The sequence below is a fragment of the Ranitomeya variabilis genome, chromosome 4 (assembly GCF_051348905.1).
Source record: "Ranitomeya variabilis isolate aRanVar5 chromosome 4, aRanVar5.hap1, whole genome shotgun sequence".
Lineage (NCBI taxonomy): Eukaryota > Metazoa > Chordata > Amphibia > Anura > Dendrobatidae > Ranitomeya > Ranitomeya variabilis.
Window position 1 is genome coordinate 215718844 of NC_135235.1, and position 20752 is coordinate 215739595.

The window sequence follows — 20752 nt, forward strand, 5'->3', positions numbered from 1 at the left end:
TTTACAGTACAACGTAAACCTATGGAAAACGCAATCCGCAGTGCCCATGCTGCGGAAAAAACTGCGCGGAAACGCTGCGGTTTACATTCCGCAGCATGTCAATTCTTTGTGCGGATTCCACCTGCTCCATAATAGGAATCCGCAGGTGTAAAACCGCAGGTGGAATCCACACAAATTCCGCATTAAAACCACGGTAAATACGCAGGTAAAACGCAGTGCCTTTTACCTGCGGATTTATGAAATCCGCTGCGGAAAAATCCACAGCCCTCAAAAATAAGTGTGCACATACCCTAACACGTCACCGTTTTTTTCCACTTACAACTAGAGATGGGCGGACACCTGGATGTTTGTGTCTGGCGAGTTCGGCCGATCAGTAACAAAAAGTTCGGGTTCGGGTGCCAGAACACTACCTGGACCCCATTCACAGTGTTTGCAACGCTGTCATGTGCATGACTGCGCAGCAAACACCGCTTCTGATCGGCGGTGAAATCATCCCTGCCGGTCAGAGCCGCGGCTCCCATGCTGTCAAAAAACAGCATGAGCGCTCAGCTGTGATCGGAGGTATAAAGTTTACCTCCAGTCACATATTTGTGGGGTTGATATCACCTTTGTATTGTCAGGTGACATCAAGCCCACGGCTTAGTAATGGAGAGGCATCTATGACACATCTATCCATTAGTAATCCTATAATTACATGGTAAATAAAGACACAGCCAGAATAAAGTCCTTTATTAGAAATAAAACAAAACACACATTTTTTATTGAAAAAAATAAGTTATATTCACCTAACGCCTATTCCACCGAAGCCCTCGTTCTCCTGTAATAAACCAAAAATAAAAAAAACACAACCGTATCCCTCACCTATCCATTGTTCTGTCCCACTCCGTAATCCATGTCTGGGGGGGGGGGGAAACAGTTTTTAACCTGGACGGTGCCAAGATACGATCGTCCAGGCTGAGAACACAGCCTCAGTGACCGTAGGTAACCTCAATGACGTCGCCGCTAGTCACTGACACTGCGTTCCCAGCAGCTCCGTCACCAGTGGTTCTCAGCCTGGACGATCGTATCTTGGCACCGTTCAGGTTGAGAACTGTTTTTCCCCCAGACATAGATTACGGTGTGGGACAGAACAACGGATAGGTGACGAATACGGTTGTGTTTTTTTATTTTTGGTTTATTACAGGAGAAAGAGGGCTTCGGTGGAATAGGCGTTAGGTGAATATAACTTATTTTTTTCAATAAAAAATGTGTGTTTTGTTTTATTTCTAATAAAGGACTTTATTCTGGCTGTGTCTTTATTTACCATGTAATTATAGGATTACTAATGGATAGATGTGTCATAGATGCCTCTCCATTACTAAGCCGTGGGCTTGATGTCTCCTGACAATACAAAGGCGACATCAACCCCACAAATATTAAGTGGGAAGAGCCGGGCAAAGCGCCAGAATTGGTGTATCTTATAGATGTGCCTTTTCTGGGTGGCTGCTATTTTTAGGCTGGGGGGGCGCAATATCCATGGCCCCTTACTAGCCCCCAGTTGTCGCAAGGCTGGTTGTCTAAAATGAGGGGGGGGGGGGGGGGAGGGAAATGAGAGACATTTACTTAATAAAAAAAACAGCGTGGGGACCCCTCCTATTCTTGATAACCAAACTTGTTGAAGCTGACAGCTGATGGCTGCAGCCCCCAGCTGTGAGTTTTGCCTTGCTGGTTATCAAAAATACAGGGGAACCCACATCGCTTTCTTTTGTTTGTTTTTTTTATTTATTTACAGCGCTGGAGACAGCTAATGAATACACCCATCAGCCGCTCATGCACTTGCTGTTATTAGCGGCAGCAGGTGTCGGATGATGGGAGCAGTAGTCCCATCAGCTGACACCAGTGACCCGAGGTAAACTTTATACCTCTGATCACAGCAGAACAATCACGCTGTCTTTTTGATAGCGTAGGGAACTGCGGCTCTCTGATCGGCGGAGAGGATTTCACCGCCGATCAGAAGCAGTGTTTGCCGCGCTGCCAAGCACATGACAGCACGACAGTCACCCGGTGTTCGGGCAGCTGAACCCCAACAGTAACAGACTTCCTGGTAAAGTCAGTGTTCGGTGTCTGTGCCCAAACAGTAGGTGTTCAGTACGGACGCCGAACTTTACTGTTCAGGTTCACCCATCTCATTTCAAATCATGTGAATGGGGTCCCTGCATACCTCCGATAATGTGTTTAATTTATATCCTGCTCTGCATGTAAATTAAGTAGTACGATTCAATGGGAATCTTAAGATTGCAATTAGCACCATCCCGGTCTCTTCAAACGCTGCCTCTTCCAGCTAGATATAAGCAGATGACGTCTCTTTGTCATCCACAAAGTATCACGCTGGAGCAGTGGAATCAGACCAGCAGCGCAAAGTCAAGTAACACTCCCTGGCTGCTCAATAGGGCAGAGGAGTGCGCCTGCGCAGCTCTTCGTTTCCACTGCGCAGGTGCAAGATTTTGGGCACTGTGTAGTTGATGTCTCTACTTGCATCCAGAGAGAAGAGACAACATTTGAAGGGACTGGGGCTGTGCAGATCGCAATCTGGAGAGATCCACCACTGGACAGACAGCACAATTTCCATGTAGCGCAGGACATGTATAAAAACACATATTTGGAGGTATGCAGGAACACTTCAGAGGATATAACGGGTTTGCAGGAGCCCCATTCACATGATGTTAACCCCTTCACCCCCAAGGGTGGTTTGCACGTTAATGACCAGGCCAATTTTTACAATTCTGACCACTGTCCCTTTATGAGGTTATAACTCCGGAACGCTTCAACGGATCCCGGTGATTCTGACGTTGTTTTCTCGCGACATATTGTACTTCATGATAGTGGTAAAATTTCTTTATTACCTGCGTTTATTTGTAAAAAAATTTTAAAAAAAAGGAAATTTGGCGACAATTTTGAAAATTTCGCAATTTTCCAACTTTTACGTTTTATGCAATTAAATCACAGAGATATGTCACACAAAATACTTAATAAGTAACATTTCCCACATGTCTACTTTACATCAGCACAATTTTGGAACCAAAAAATTTTTTTTGTTAGGGAGTTATAAGGGTTAAAAGTTGACCAGCAATTTCTCATTTTAACACCACCGTTTTTTTGGGGGGGGGACCACATCACATTTGAAGTCATTTTGAGGGGTCTATATGATAGAAAATACCCAAGTGTGACACCATTCTAAAAACTGCACCCCTCAAGGTGCTCAAAACCACATTCAAGAAGTTTATTAGCCCTTCAGGTGTTTCACAGGAAGTTTTGGAATGTTTAAATAAAAATGAACATTTAACTTTTTTTTTTTTCACAAAAAATTAACTTCAGCTCCAATTTGTTTTATTTTACCAAGGGTAACAGGAGAACATGGACCCCAAACATTGTTGTACAATTTGTCCTGAGTACGCCAATACCCCATATGTGGGGGTAAACTACTGTTTGGGCGCATGGCAGAGCTCGGAAGCGAAGGAGCGCCATTTGACTTTTCAATGCAAAATTGACTGGAATTGAGATGGGACGCCATGTTGCGTTTGGAGAGCCACTGATGTGCCTAAACATTGAAACCCCCCACAAGTGAATTTTGGAAACTAGACCCCCTAAGGAACTTATCTAGATGTGTTGTGATAACTTTGAACCCCCAAGTGTTTCACTACAGTTTATAACGCAGAGCCAGACCCACAAAAATTATCTTTTAGACCCCAGTTTTGTATTTTCCCAAGGGTAACAGGAGAAATTGGACCCCAAAAGTTGTTGTCCAATGTGTCCTGAGTACGCTGATACACCATATGTTGGGGTAAACCCGTTTGGGCGCACGGGAGAGCTCGGAAGGGAAGGAGCCCTGTTTTACTTTTTCAACACAGAATTGGCTGGAATTGAGATCGGATGCGTTTGGAGAGCTCCTGATGTGCCTAAACAGTGGAAACCCCCCAATTATAACTGAAACCCTAATCCAAACACATCCCTAACCCTAATCCCAATGGTAACCCTAACCACAACCCTAACCCTGACACACCCCTAACCCTAATCCCAACCCTATTCCCAACTGTAAATGTAATCCAAACCCTAACTTTAGCCCCAACCCTTAGTGTAGCCTTAACCCTAGCCCCAACCCTAACCCAAATGGGAAAATGGAAATAAATACATTTTTTTTATTTTTCCCTAACTAAGGGGGTGATTTTGATGAAGGGGGGGGGGGTTTGATTTACTTTTATAGCGGGTTTTTATGATTGGCAGCCGTCACACACTGAAAGACTATTTATTGCAAAAAATATTTTTTGCGTTACCACATTTTGAGAGCTATAATTTTTCCATATTTTGGTCCACAGAGTCATGTGAGGTCTTGTTTTTTGCAGGACGAGTTGACGTTTTTAATTTATTGGTAACATTTTCGGGCATGTGACATTTTTTGATCGCTTTTTATTCCGATTTTTGTGAAGCAGAATGACCAAAAACCAGCTATTCATGAATTTCTTTTGGGGGAGGCGTTTATACAGTTCCGCATTTGGTAAAATGGATAAAGCAGTTTTTTTGTCTTCGGGTTAGTACGATTACAGCGATACCTCATTTATATAATTTTTGTATGTTTTGGCACTTTTATACGATAACCATTTTATATAAACTATAACTTTATTTTTTCTTTGATGACGCTGTATGGTGGCTCGTTTTTTGCGGGACAAGATGACGTTTTCAGCGGCACCATGGTTATTTATATCCGTCTTTTTGATCGCGTGTTATTCCACTTTTTGTTTGGCGTTATGATAAAGCGTTTTTTGCCTTTTTTTTACGGTGTTCACTGAAGGGGTTAACTAGTGGGACAGTTTTATAGGTCGGGTCGTTACGGACGCAGCGATACTAAATATGTGTACTTTTATTGTTTTCTTTTTATTTAGATATATATATATATATATATATATATATATATATATATATATATATATATATATATATATATATATATATATATATATATATATATATATATATACACACACATACACACACATATATACATACACACACATACTATATAATTGCCTAAGGGTCCCTTCCGTCTGTCTTTCTGTCACGGATATTCATTGGTCGCCGCCTCTGTCTGTCATGGAATCCAAGTCGCTGATTGGTCTTGGCAGCTGCCTGTCATGGCTGCCGCGACCAATCAGCGACGGGCACAGTCCGATTAGTCCCTCCCCTGCAGTCCCTGCCGCTGCATAATCCCCTCCAGTCACCGCTCACACAGGGTTAATGGCAGCGGTAACGGGCCGCGGTGTAACGCACTCCATTACCGCTGCTATTAACCCTGTGTGTCCCCAACTATTTACTATTGACGCTGCCTATGCAGAATCAATAGTAAAAATGTCATGTTAAAAATAATAATAAATTTAAAAAAAACCTGTCGCCTTTCGCGCTCCTCGCGACGCTACGGTGACCGCTCCATGCAAGCGGCAGGTTCTGGTCCCAATGATGGTACGCCAGAAGGACCTTCCATGACGTCACGGTCATGTGACCGCGACGTCATCACACCCTGGGACCGGAAGCTGACGCCAGCACCGCGCACAGGACCAGGACTTCAACGGGCCTTCGGAGGGGGAGTATATGTTTATTTTAACTCTGTATACTACGTGGCTCTGTACTGTATACTCAGTCGCTGGCCAATACACTACGTGGGCTGTGCAATATGCTACGTGGAGACATGCATATTCTAGAATACCCGATGCGTTAGAATCGGGCCACCATCGTGTGCGTATATATATATATATATATATATATATATATATATATATATATATATATATATATATATATATATATATATATATATATATATATATATATATATATATATATATATATACACACATACATACATACACACATACATACACACACACATACACACACACATACAATCATGGCCAAAAGTATTCACACCCCTGCAATTCTGTCAGATAATACTCAGTTTCTTCCTGAAAATGATTGCAAACACAAATTCTTTGGTATTATTATCTTCATTTGATTTGTCTTAAATGAAAAAAAAAAAAACACAAAAAGAATTGTTCTAAAGCCAAATTGGATATAATTCCACACCAAACATAAAAAAGGGGGTGGGCAAAAGTATTGGCACTGTTCGAAAAATCATGTGATGCTTCTCTAATTTGTGTAATTAACAGCACCTGTAATTTACCTGTGGCACCTAACAGGTGTTGGCAATAACTAAATCACACTTGCAGCCAGTTGACAAGGATTAAAGTTGACTCAACCTCTGTCCTGTGTCCTTGTGTGTACCACATTGAGCATGGAGAAAATAAAGAAGACCAAAGAACTGTCTGAGGACTTGAGAAACCAAATTGTGAGGAAGCATGAGCAATCTCAAGGCTACAAGTCCATCTCCAAAGACATGAGTGTTCCTGTATCTACCGTGCGCAGTGTCATCAAGAAGTTTAAAGCCCATGGCACTGTGGCTAACCTCCCTAGATGTGGACAGAAAAGAAAAATTGACAAGAAATTTAAACGCAAGATTGTGCGGATGTTGGATAAAGAACCTCGACTAACATCCAAACAAGTTCAAGCCGCCCTGCAGTCCGAGGGTACAACAGTGTCAACCCTTACTATCCGTCGGCGTCTGAATGAAAAGGGACTGTATGGTAGGAGACCCAGGAAGACCCCACTTCTTACCCCGAGACATAAAAAAGCCAGACTGGAGTTTGCCAAAACTTACCTGAAAAAGCCTAAAATGTTTTGGAAGAATGTTCTCTGGTCAGATGAGAGAGAAGTAGAGCTTTTTGGGCAAAGGCATCAACATAGAGTTTACAGGAGAAAAAAAAGAGGCATTCAAAGAAAAGAACACGGTCCCTACAGTCAAACATGGCGGAGGTTCCCTGATGTTTTGGGGTTGCTTTGCTGCCTCTGGCACTGGACTGCTTGACCGTGTGCATGGCATTATGAAGTCTGAAAACTACCAACAAATTTTGCAGCATAATGTAGGGCCCAGTGTGAGAAAGCTGGGTCTCCCTCAGAGGTCATGGGTCTTCCAGCTGGACTATGACCCAAAACACACTTCAAAAAGCACTAGAAAATGGTTTGAGAGAAAGCACTGGAGACTTCTAAGGTGGCCAGCAATGAGTCCAGACCTGAATCCCATAGAACACCTGTGGAGAGATCTAAAAATGGCAGTTTGGAGAAGGCACCCTTCAAATATCAGGGACCTGGAGCAGTTTGCCAAAGAAGAATGGTCTAAAATTCCAGCAGAGCATTGTAAGAAACTCATTGATGGTTACCGGAAGCAGTTGGTCGCAGTTATTCTGGCTAAAGGTTGTGCAACCAAGTATTAGGCTGAGGGTGCCAATACTTTTGTCTGGCCCATTTTTGGAGTTTTGTGTGAAATGATCAAGGTTTTGCTTTTTGCTTCATTCTTTTTTGTGTTTTTTCATTTAAGACAAATTAAATGAAGATAATAATACCAAAGAATTTGTGTTTGCAATCATTTTCAGGAAGAAACTGAGTATTATCTGACAGAATTGCAGGGGTGTGAATACTTTTGGCCATGACTGTGTGTATGTAAAATTTGGGGGGGGGGGGGGGGGGGATTTTTTTTTTACTTTTCTTTACACATGTGAATTTTATTTTTTTATTTTTTTCACACTATAAGGCTAGGTTCACATTGCGTTAGTGGGTGATCGCTAACGGAAAGCGTTGCACGGCGAAAATGTCGCAATTAACGCCGTGCAACGGGTCCGTTAGCGCACCCATTGACAGCAATGTAAATTTCGCCTGTAGCGCATCACTAGCGTGTGCCATTTTCGGCTCGCGCTAGCGATGTGCCGTTCTTTTGCAGCGTCCGCGGCGCGCCTGAGGTCCGTTCCCCGCTCTCGCAGATCAGGGATCTGCGAGAGCGGGGACGTTAGCGCGACCCCTAAACGCGGACCCTACAAAAACATTGCGTTAGCGCAATCCGCTAGCGCTAAACGGATTGCCCTAACTTAATGTGAACCTAGCCTAACATTGCCCCGGGGGGCGCATCATGTTATAGTACAAGATTGCTGATCTGACACTTTGCTGTGCACTGTGTCAGATCGGCGATCTGACGTGCACAGCTCCAGGCTTCCCGGCGCCTGCTCTGAGCAGGCGCTGTGAAGCCACCTCCCTGCAGGACCCGGATGCAGCGGCCATTTTGGATCTGGGCCTGCTGCAGGGAGGAGGTAAGAGACCCTCGGAGCAAAGCGATCACATCACGTTGCTCCGGGGGTCTCAGGGAAGCACACAGGGAGCCCCCTTCCCTGCGCGATGCTTCCCTATACCGCCAGAACACTGCGATCATGTTTGATCGCAGTGTGCCGGGGGTTAATGTGCCGGGGGCAGTCCGTGACCGCTCCTGGCACATAGTGCCGGATGTCAGCTGCGACAGTCAGCTGACACCTGGCCGCGATCGGCTGCGCTCCCCTCGCGAGTGCGGCCGATCGCATATGACGTACTATCCCGTCGGTCATACGGGCCTTCCCCACCTCGATGGGATAGTATGTCTAATGTCAGAAAGGGGTTAAACGTGATGGGCAGGGTTTATAAGCGAATAAACCTTTTAAGTATAGGCCATCAAATTTTACATACCGTTACAGCCCCTTTAATTATATGTGATATTTGATAAATGTAACAGGCAGGCTCACTTTACATACGTACAGTATGTAATCATATAAGTATCTGAAAGGTGACTCCATTTATTGAGGTGAGAATAATCCAGCAATTAGCAATCCAACTAATGTATCCAATAAAAATGAATCATTCTAGTCACATTTTGTGAGGGCAGAGTGCAACATGTGGTTACAGACCGTTACCCAAAAGGTAATATGCCAGATCACTACGACTCGAGCATTAGTCAATGTAACCGTTCTACTTGGGGTGGACAAATTAAGCATTTGGTCACCACTGCATTGAGCCACCTAATACACTACTCAAGGTAAGGAAACAGCAGAGTACGGTAGTTATTTACTCCAGGAAGTCATGCCATAGCATAGATATAATTTTGTATGATTTGCTGCTTTATTGCCCCATAAATATCCTTGTAAATGCTCCACAGTGAGCGACACTTCACCTGCCCACAGCCTGATTGACAATGATCATGCTGTAGGCACAGTAATGCAGAGCGAGCTGTCAGTTCCTGCGTGTTGGTGGAGGAAGCAAGATTTACGCAAACTAAAAGCATCAATTCACACAAAGCTATAAATTACACAAACTTGGTGGCAATCCCATATCCTTGCGGCAGAGCAGCTTTAAGCAGGATACACAGTCATACTTCAGGAATTCAACACCATGTTCTCTACCGAAGCTCTGTAACTAGTAGTATGGTGAGGACCATGTGGCCTATATCACCTTGGAAAAAATCTGGAGACATTGTATCCACCAGAATCTTAAGATGTAGTCACACACTACCATTTCATGTTACGTCCAATAGTAGCCGGAGTAGAAGACAGTAATCTGTTACATATATAGCATTGTATTATACACATAACAATGATCATCTATACAATGATTACTGTACAAAAAAATATGGCGGCTCCAATTTAATCACGACCGGTGACTTCTGCGTCAGTAGTGTTCCATCACTCAGGCTCTGTTCACACTTCATTATCTGTTCCGTTTTGACGAACTAGCAGAGTCCAAAAATCGATTACTTATGTAAATGGAAACAGAGGGACCTTATTGATTTATATGTGGTCTGTTTGGTGTTCTTTATTTCCATTCTTTAAAAAAAAAAAAAAAAAAAAAAAAAAAAAAAACACACCAACACACAACTGTATCTTCCATGCAAACATTTTCTTATGTTCTAAAAATAAGCAGAAAACAGACAGACCCCCTATATTAATCAATGGGTACTAATTGTTTGCCTGTTCAGATTGTCTTCTCTAAATGTAACAAATGCAATAAAGAGGTATTTTTAAGTTATTAAATTCCTTTTGTTAAACAGCACGGACATCAGCAAGTTTGAAAGTGGCTTGCTTTTTCTATCTGATATAATTCTCCTGCAATTACAGCTTTTATCTTTCATAGTGTACAGCTGGTTTCCATGGAGCTCGGCCACCCCACACCACCAGTGCCTGCCCAGACCAATAATGCACAGTAGTTACATTCCAGGAGAGAAGTTAACTCCTAATATCCCAGCCACCTCCATACAGCACAATGATTGCTATTTAGCAGTTCACTGCTCAGCTGCCTCCTTCCTAGCTTCGGATTCCTACAAACTACTGTTATCAATCCTGCATAACCACCAGTCTGCAGCTTCCAGAGGAGGTCTCTGAATCACACTCTGGAGCTGTGTGCTTGATCAAATGCCCAGCTATCTCTATATGTAAATATAGTGACAACAGAGTACACCCAGAACAATCACTGATAGCTGAATGTGTTTGAGCAGAATTGTGGCAATGGCAAGCTTCAGGCTATGTGCGCACGTCAGGATTTCTGGCAGAAATTTTCCTGACAAAAAAAGGACATTTCTGCCAGAAATCCGCATGCGTTTTTACCGAGTTTTTGACGCGTTTGTGCGTTTTTTTCCAAATGCATAGAATTGCGGAAAATCCGCAAAATTAATGAACATGCTGCTTTTTTTTACCGCGATGCGTTTTTTTTGAGGAAAAAAAACGCACCATGTGCACAAAACATGCAGAATGCATTCTAAATGATAGGATGCATAATGTATGCGTTTTAATGAGTTTTTATCACGAAAAAAAAAAACACGAAAAAACCTGAACGTGTGCACATAGCCTTATAGTTCTGTTGAGTAGCAGAACTGTTACCCTTAGGGCTCATACTCACTTGCGTGAAATACGGCCGAGTCTCGCATGTTAAAACCCGGCTCTGCCGCCGGCACTTCAGAGCAGAGCGTGCGGCTGCAAAGCAATACATGGAGCTGCACGCTCCGCTCCCAAGTGCCGGCGGCAGAGCCGGGTGTTACCATGCGAGACTCGGCCGTATTTCACGCAAGTGATGAGCCCTTAGAGAGCCTGCACCTCAGAAACCAAAAAGTGGGGAGAATGCGAGAATAATCCTTTAAATAGACATGTGAACAGTACAGGTCCTTCTCAAAAAATTAGCATATAGTGTTAAATTTCATTATTTACCATAATGTAATGATTACAATTAAACTTTCATATACTATAGATTCATTATCCACCAACTGAAATTTGTCAGGTCTTTTATTGTTTTAATACTGATGATTTTGGCATACAACTCCTGATAACCCAAAAAACCTGTCTCAATAAATTAGCATATCAAGAAAAGGTTCTCTAAACGACCTATTACCCTAATCTTCTGAATCAACTAATTAACTCTAAACACATGCAAAAGATACCTGAGGCTTTTAAAAACTCCCTGCCTGGTTCATTACTCAAAACCCCCATCATGGGTAAGACTAGTGACCTGACAGATGTCAAGAAGGCCATCATTGACACCCTCAAGCAAGAGGGTAAGACCCAGAAAGAAATTTCTCAACAAATAGGCTGTTCCCAGAGTGCTGTATCAAGGCACCTCAATGGTAAGTCTGTTGGAAGGCAAAAATGTGGCAGAAAACGCTGTACAACGAGAAGAGGTGACCGGACCCTGAGGAAGATTGTGGAGAAGGACCGATTCCAGACCTTGGGGAACCTGAGGAAGCAGTGGACTGAGTCTGGTGTGGAAACATCCAGAGCCACCGTGCACAGGCGTGTGCAGGAAATGGGCTACAGGTGCCGCATTCCCCAGGTAAAGCCACTTTTGAACCATAAACAGCGGCAGAAGCACCTGACCTGGGCTACAGAGAAGCAGCACTCGACTGTTGCTAAGTGGTCCCAAGTACTTTTTTCTGATGAAAGCAAATTTTGCATGTCATTCGGAAATCAAGGTGCCAGAGTCTGGAGGAAGACTGGGGAGAAGGAAATGCCAAAATGCCCGAAGTCCAGTGTCAAGTACCCACAGTCAGTGATGGTGTGGGGTGCCATGTCAGCTGCTGGTGTTGGTCCACTGTGTTTCATCAAGGGCAGGGTCAATGCAGCTAGCTATCAGGAGATTTTGGAGCACTTCATGCTTCCATCGGCTGAAATGCTTTATGGAGATGAAGATTTCATTTTCCAGCACGACCTGGCACCTGCTCACAGTGCCAAAAACACTGGTAAATGGTTTACTGACCATGGTATTACTGTGCTCAATTGGCCTGCCAACTCTCCTGACCTGAACCCCATAGAGAATCTGTGGGATATTGTGGAGAAAGTTGAGAGACGCAAGACCCAACACTCTGGATGAGCTTAAGGCCGCTATTGAAGCATCCTGGGCCTCCATAACATCTCAGCAGTGTCACAGGCTGATTGCCTCCATGCCACGCCGCATTGAAGCAGTCATTTCTGCCAAAGGATTCCCGACAAAGTATTGAGTGCATAACTGAACATTATTATTTGATGGTTTTTTTGTTTGTTATTAAAAAACACTTTTATTTGATTGGACGGGTGAAATATGCTAATTTATTGAGACAGGTTTTTTGGGTTATCAGGAGTTGTATGCCAAAATCATCAGTATTAAAACAATAAAAGACCTGACAAATTTCAGTTGGTGGATAATGAATCTATAATATATGAAAGTTTAATTGTAATCATTACATTATGGTAAATAATGAAATTTAACACTATATGCTAATTTTTTGAGAAGGACCTGTATATAATGTAATTACAACAAACCCCAGCAAACTGATTAGAGCACAAAAGGGAATCAATATTTTCAACAATACAAGTAAGTTTTAGTAACATAATTAAACACACTATTAAAATATACAAACAGAATATCACTGCCAAAGCAGGGAATAATTAGGGACCCATAGTAAAGGTACCTTCACACTAAGCGACGCTGCAGCGATACAGACAACGATGCCGATCGCTGCAGCGTCGCTGTTTCGTCGTTGTGTGGTCGCTGGAGAGCTGTCACACAGACGGCTCTCCAGCGACCAACGATGCCGAAGTCCCCTGGTAACCAGGGTAAACATCGGGTTACTAAGCGCAGGGCCGCGCTTAGTAACCCGATGTTTACCCTGGTTACCATTGTAAAAGTAAAAAAAAGAAAAACACTCACATTCCGGAGCCCGGCGTCCGCTTCCCTGCACTCCTCCTGCATCCTGTGTCAGCGCCGAACATCTCCGGCATCTCCCACAGAGCACAGCGGTGACGTCACCGCTCTGCTTTACGGCCGGCACTTACACAGGATGCAGGAGGAGTGCAGGGAAGCGGACACCGGGCACCGGAATGCGAGTATGTGTTTTTGTTTTTTTTACTTTTACAATGGTAACCAGGGTAAACATCGGGTTACTAAGCGCGGCCCTGCGCTTAGTAACCCGATGTTTACCCTGGTTACCAGTGAAGACATCGCTGGATCGGTGTCACACACACCGATCCAGCGATATCAGCGGGAGATCCAGCGACGAAATAAAGTTCTGGACTTTCAGCAACGACCAGCGATCTCACAGCGGGATCCTGATCGCTGCTGCGTGTCAAATACAACGATATCGCTAGCCAGGACGCTGCAACGTCACGGATCGTTATCGTTTAGTGTGAAGGTACCTTTAAAGTGTACAGTCAGAAGTACACTATGTTCCAAATTATTATGCAAATTACATTTTTATCAGATTTTCCTAAATGGTCGGTGCAAATGACAGTCAGTCTAATAAAAGTCATCACCCGTTAGATTATACATCGAATTTTATTGAAGAAACCTCCCAATGATAACAGTATAATCTCCAAAATGAATAAAAACTCAAAATGCACTGTTCCAAATTATTATGCACAGTAGAATTTCTAAACATTTGATACGTTTTAAAGAACTGAAAATGCTCATTTGTGGAATTTGCAGCATTAGGAGGTCATATTCACTGAACAAAAAAGCTATTTAACGCCAAAACATCCCAACAGGCCAAGTTACATGTTAACATAGGACCCTTCTTTGATGTCACCTTCACAATTCTTGCATCCATTGAACTTGTGAGTTTTTGGAGAGTTTGTATTTCTTTGCATGAAGTTGGAATAGCCTCCCAGAGCTGCTGTTTGGATGTGAACTGCCTCCCACCCGCATAGATCTTTTGCTTGATGATCCTCTAAAGGTTCTCTATAGGGTTGAGGTCAGGGGAAGATGGTGGCCGCACCATGAGTTTATCTCCTTTTATGCCCATAGCAGCCAGTGACTCAGAGGTATTCTTTGCAGCATGAGATGGGGCATTGTCAGCATGAAGATGATTTTGCTCCTGAAGGCACATTTCTGCTTGTTAGACCATAGAAGAAAGTTGTCAGTCAGAAACTCTATATGCTTTGCAGAGGTCATTTTCACACCTTCAGGAACCTTAAAGGGCCTTACCAGCTGTTTTCCATGATTCTGGCCCAAAACATGGCTCCTCCACCTCCTTGCTGATGTTGCAGCCTTGTTGGGATATGGTGGCCATACACCAACCATCCACTACTCCATCCATCTGGACCATCCAGGGTTGCTCAACACTTATCAGTAAACAAGACTGTTTGGAAATTAGTCTTCATGTATGTGTGGGCCCAATACAACCATTTCTGCTTGTGAACACTGTTTAAGGGTGGCCGAATAGTAGGTTTATGAACCACAGCAAGCCTTTGAAGGAGCCTACACCTTGAGGTTCGAGGGACTCCAGAGGCACCAGCAGCTTCAAATATCTGTTTGCTGCTTTGTAATGGCTTTTTAGCAGCTGCTCTCTTAATCCGATGAACTTGCCTGGCAGAAATCTTCCTCATTATGCCTTTATCAGCACAAACACATCTGTGCTCAGATACAGCCACAAATCTCTGAACAGTACGATGATCACGCTTATGTTTTTGGAAAATTTCTAATGTTTTCATCCCTTCATCAAGGCATTGCACTATTTGATGCTTTTCAGCAGCAGAGAGATCCTTTTTCTTTCCCATGTTACTTGAAAACTGTGACCTGCTTAATAATGTGGAACATCATTTTTAAGTAGTTTTCCTTTAATTAGAATCACCTGGAAAACCATTTATCACATGTGTTTAAGATTGATTTCACTGATCCATTGAGCCCTGAGACACAATACCATCCACGAGTTAATTTGAAAAACAAAACAATTAAATCTTTATGACACTTAAATCCAATTTGCATAATAATTTGGAACACAGTGTACATATATAGGTATCAAGAGGGGTTGGAATACTCCCTATGTATATGCACTCAGAATTTTTTTTTTTTAAATATATATATATATATATATATATATATATATATATATACATACATACATACACACACATACATATATACAGCCACCTAGGAAACGCTATTTACAGCTGTCCGGCTTCTCCATTAACCTAATGTAAGGCAATGCCCTCATGTGAGGGAGTAGATGACAGCACGTAGCTGTGTACATGTGGCCCTGTGAAGTAAAGTGCGATAAGTGCAAAGCATTAGATGTGATAAGGTGCATGTAATAGATAAGTACTTACTAAATTAGACTAGTAAAAGGATCCCAGCCTGTCGCCACTGTGTGCGTTTCGCCATGTCTTCATCAGGAGCTACTCCCTCACATTAGGCTAATGGAGTAGCCGGTCAGCTCTAAATAGCGTCTCCTAGGTGGCCTTATATATTTTGTTTACTTTAAAAAAAAACAAAAACTTTTGAGTGCATATTCATATGGAGTATTCAATCTCCTCTTGATACCTATATATGTACTTCTGACTATACAATTTTACTATGGGTCCCTAATTATTCCTTGCTTTTGCAGTGATATTCTGTTTGTATATTTTAATAGTGTGTTTAATTATGTTACTAAAATTTACTTGTATGATTGAAAATACTCTGATTCCCCTTTTGTGCTCTAGTCAGCTTGCTGGGGTCTGTTGCAATTACATTATTGTTGCGTTTTGATCTTCTATCAATCCAACTACAATAGGGATATTCTGATAATGTGTAGCCAATGCCCGTTTCCACAAGGGTTTAAAAATTCTAGTAATTTCAAGGTACCGTATATACTTGAGTATAAGCTGACATTTTCAGCCCATTTTTTAGGCTGAAAGTGCCCCTCTCGGCTTATACTCAAGTCATTGTCCCAGGGGGAGCGGCAGCTGTCACATCATACTCACCTGCTCCCGGCACGTCCCTGCTTCTCCGGTGGTCTCCGGCAGCTCTTCCCGTGTTCAGCGGTCACGTGGTACCGCTCATTAAAGTAATGAATATGGACGCGACTCCACTCCCATAGGGGTGGAGCGTATATTCATTACTTTAATGTGCGGCACCAGTAACCAATGAACACAGGAACAAGCTGCCGGAGACCATCAGAGAAGCAGGGACGTGCAAACTGCGCCAGGAGGGCGAGTATAACGGGGGAGGGTGAGCCATGTGATATTCACCAGTCCCCGCTCCACCACCGCGCTGTGTCTTCTGCGTCCTCTGGCTGTGACGTTCAGGTCAGAGGGCGCAATGACGTGGTTAGTGGCGCAGCGGTGGAACGGGGACAGGTGAATATCACAAGTGCCGGTGTCCTCGCCTGCTCAGGACAAGAGGTGAGTACGTCATTTTTTTTATTTTTAATCGCAGCAGCAGCATATGGGGCATAATATTCTATGGAGCACCTTATGGGGCCATAATCAACCTTTGTGCAGCATTATATGGGGCAAATGTTTCTATGGAGCATTTTATGGGGCCATAATCAACCTTTGTGCAGCATTATATGGGGCACAATGTATGAAGCATCTTATGGGGCCCATCATAAACTTTATGGAGCATTATATTGGGTGTATTTTGTAGGGCGCATTATATGGAGCTCCTGATTCAATATGGATATTCAAAAACACTTAAACTACTGATGTCTCAATTAATTTTACTTTTATTGGTATCTATTTGTATTTTTGAAATTTACCAGCAGCTGCTGCTCCATTTCCCACCCTAGGCTTATACTCGAGTCATTAAGTTTTCCCAGTTTTTTGTGGCAAAATTAGGTGTCTCGGCTTATACTCGGGTCGGCCTATACTCGAGTATATACGGTAATTATTCAAAATTAGTGAATCGATTTTCAGGACCCTGGCCCAGTAGCTATGTCATTATTCCGTGGCCCCCGGATGGGATTCATGTGAACAATCTCCGACCTGCCAAAATACCCATCACCTCCTCCGATTATTAAGCCAGATACGACTTCATCCCTGTCACACCTCAACAATGAAATTGCTCTACGCCTAAAAATCAAAAGAGGCGCCGTGAATTCTGGCAGCTAGGAGGTGGTTCACAGGGCTGCTGTCCGGTGGCCGTGGAACACTGATGTGCCATTGGATCTGGACCGAATTGCTCATCTCTAGTCATCATTAAAATAAAAAATGGATTAGTGACAAGTTTCTAGCTGATCATAATTGTTGATCGTGTTGACACTTAACATTGACTGGGTACTTTTCCTTGATATGATGCCATTTTGCGGTAGTTTTCTGGCCTCCCTGCTGCCTTCCATATATCTAGTGTGCTGTATATACGTCCTCTTCATTCATTAAAGGGAACCTGTTAGCAGGATTGTGCACAGTAACCTACAGACACTGTCAGGTTGGCTTTGTTATACTGATTACGATGATACCCTTGTTGATGAAATCCATCTTACGGTTGTTGTTTAATCTTTATCATGTGGTGCTCTGCGTAGCTATTCATGACAGGTGTCTGATCCCTCAGTGACGTGTCCCTTATTTTACATAATTATATAGTAGATATATATTAACATTATCTAAGGTCTACTTCCGTCTTTCTTTCTGTCACGGAAATCCCAAGTCGCTGATTGGTCGCGGCAAAACGGCCACGACCAATCAGCGACGGGCACAGACCAGCGGCAAACTGGCCGCTCCTTACTCCCCGCAGACAGTGCCCGCAGTCCATACCCCTCCCCCCAGTCAGCGCTCACACAGGGTTAATGTCAGCGTTAACGGACCGCGTTATGCCACGGTGTAACGCAGTCCGTTAACGCTGCTATTAACCCTGTGTGACCAACTTTTTACTATTGATGCAGCCTATGCGGCATCAATAGTAAAAAGATCTAATGTTAAAAGTAATTTAAAAAAATAAAAAATAGTTATATACTCACCGTCCGTCGGCCCCTCGGATCCAGAACAGGCCTTTCCGGCTCCTCACGACTCTCCGGTGACCGCTCCATGCATTGCGGTCTCGCGAGATGATGACGTAGCGGTCTCGCGAGACCGCTACGTTATCATCTCGTAATACCGCAATGCACTTTTGGGACCAGAGCGCGCGAGGAGAATCAGTAAACACTTCGCCTGGATCTGGGGGCCAACGGAGGGTGAGTATATAACTATTTTTTATTTTAATTTTATTTTTTTAACAGGGATATGATGCGGGCTGTGCTATATACTGCGTGGGCTGCTGCGAACAATCAGCGACAGGTGCAGTCCGGCCAAATCCTGTGTATTCTAAAATCTTCATAAATAAACTACATACATATTCTAGTATACCCGATGCGTTAGAATGGGGCTACCATCTAGGGTATGTATGTATGTATGTATGTATGTATGTATGTATGTATGTATGTATGTATGTATGTATGTATGTACGTACACACCTTCAGCAGGCAGGCGTCGACGCCTGCCCTACAGCATGATCACATGGAAAATGTTCATATACAGTAATTCTTATATTTGACGCTATAACTTCATAGAAAAAAAAAAAAACAGTCTCAAAATGGCGCCGCCTGCACAGTAGCAGCTATCAACTAAGGTATCATTTTAATCAGTATAACAGCACCAACCTGAGAGTGTCTGTAGGTTACTCAGCACAATCCTGCTGACAGGTTCCCTTTAATGTTGCATATAGAGCCAACATGACTAGTGAGGTCAATGACTGGTCACCTGGGGTATTTGACATGTAACCACTGAGAACCAGGTAAACAAAAGATAAAGAATATTAAGGATAGAGCCCCAGAATTAAAGGGCCTTACTAGCCCTCCCCGGGTCCAGATCGGAGTCTAAGCCGCTGCTACCGGTGTATTATTGTTGTCAGCTCTGAAAACGAGTGAGCTCACCGGATTGTCTTTAGCCCTGTCAATGTGACGACTGCGTTGCAGACAATAAGAGGCGCTGGGAGCAGCGGTGGAGACAGCACTGGACCAGGGGAAGGCGAGTAAAGCTCTATTTGTTTAGAAGAAAACAAAAAAAATGGGCTATCGCCATTATATTGGTGGGGGATATGGGAGTGTGACATATCACAGACCACCATAGATCTGATTTAGAAGACCTATCTTCCATGATTGGTCTGTGATATCACATAACTGGACATCTTCTTTGGTTTATCCAGGACTATTTTTTTTTTTTTTTCTTCACTGTGGGCCTAAAAACTAACAGGCAGATGTCCTGAACACTCCTGTTGGGGGATTCAGCTTCTCCCCGCTCTGTAGACAGGCTGTGACTGCCGACGTCATGCTGATTGACAGCCTCCTTCCTGAAGTAAGGCAATGGGCAGCCAATCAGCATGAAGCCAGCAGTCACGACCTGTCGACAGAGTGGAAGGGAAAGAGCTGCTCTTCCAACACGTCAGCGGATGCGGTATCTGCGGTAGATAGATATTGCAGTATTTTTATTCCCGTAATTACAGGGTGGACGCCGACCCATTTAGTCTCTACGCAAAGTCTGCAGCCCCATAAATGGAGTGGAGGTCCGATCTAAACAAAATTGCCCCCATTCTGCCAAACAAGGTCATCCCTAGTCCTAAAAAAGAACAAAAAAACACCACACATCACTCCACCACCTCCACCACTTTGTGGCGGCCACGACATTTTGCTGACTGGAGTCACATGACCCAGATTAGGGGCAGCGCGCGACCTTTGCCCCCGGAGACAGCGGCCGCCAGCAGGACGTGCCGCCCTAGGTAAGAGCCGGGCTGGATAGATGGCAGCTGTCACCCCACACACTGTCATTAAGCACAGGCAGGGTAATAACAGCTCAGCCGCCATCACCATTAACCCCTGCGGGGAGCTACACCACCAATCATTACTGCTCAACCAGCACACGACGAAAGGACTAAAAAGCGTCATTCCCCCCCATTATGGAGGCGGTACCGCCACCATTACCGCACCAGGGCGGCGACCAGAGCAAGGAGGAGGATTATTTACCTCAGGAAACCGTCCGCCATGTCACCCAGGGAACTAACAGCGCCTCGTCAGTCCAATAACCGTCTCCCACACAAGGCCCGACACCCGCTTACCGTACACAGCCGTCAACGATAAACAACACGAGCCGCTGTCCGGTCACCGCAGCTTATCTGGCAGATTCCACCGAGTGACGCGCAAGCGCAGAATCACCGCAAGCGTCACTGTCAGGCTAGAAACCACGCCCCCTTCTCCTCCCCCCGAACCGCCATCTCATGACAGACGCATGCGCAAGAGAGAAGCTGTAAATACACAGTCACGCAGCTGTAGACGACTTCCCACGTGACTTGCTTGCTCTACGTTAACGTAAATCCTGCTATTCACAAAGGACAGCTGCGCTACGTACAATGCCTAAAGCGATGCGTCAGGGGCTGATGGGTTGCTATGGCGATAGTACTGAGGCCTTGTCTATACAACGAATCCAAGCAAGCCTAACTTTGAATAGTTAAAGGGGTTGTCCACTTATGGGGGAGAGATTTTATTTTCTTAAATAACTGGGGTTAACAATCATTTTTGTGATTGGGTTTTGTTAAACATTTTGCACCGTTTGCCTTTTATAACCTCTTTATCGTA

General features: G+C 43.8%; 1 protein-coding gene across 3 annotated transcripts in view; it reads right to left on the reverse strand.

Moving 5' to 3' along the window:
- The window catches only part of DEDD2 (death effector domain containing 2), a 41717-nt gene extending 21318 nt beyond the window's left edge, over positions 1-20399 (reverse strand). The window contains exons 1-2 of one of the 3 annotated variants that reach the window (XM_077259931.1): positions 20144-20231; positions 15498-15646 (exon numbers count right to left, since the gene is read on the reverse strand). The gene's annotated coding sequence lies outside the window, so the exon portion shown is untranslated. Of the gene's footprint in view, positions 1-15497; positions 15647-20143 lie in introns of all 3 variants that reach the window. The other 2 variants (XM_077259929.1, XM_077259930.1) reach the window with 2 other exon arrangements.
- Between the last annotated feature and the right edge of the window lie 353 nt (positions 20400-20752).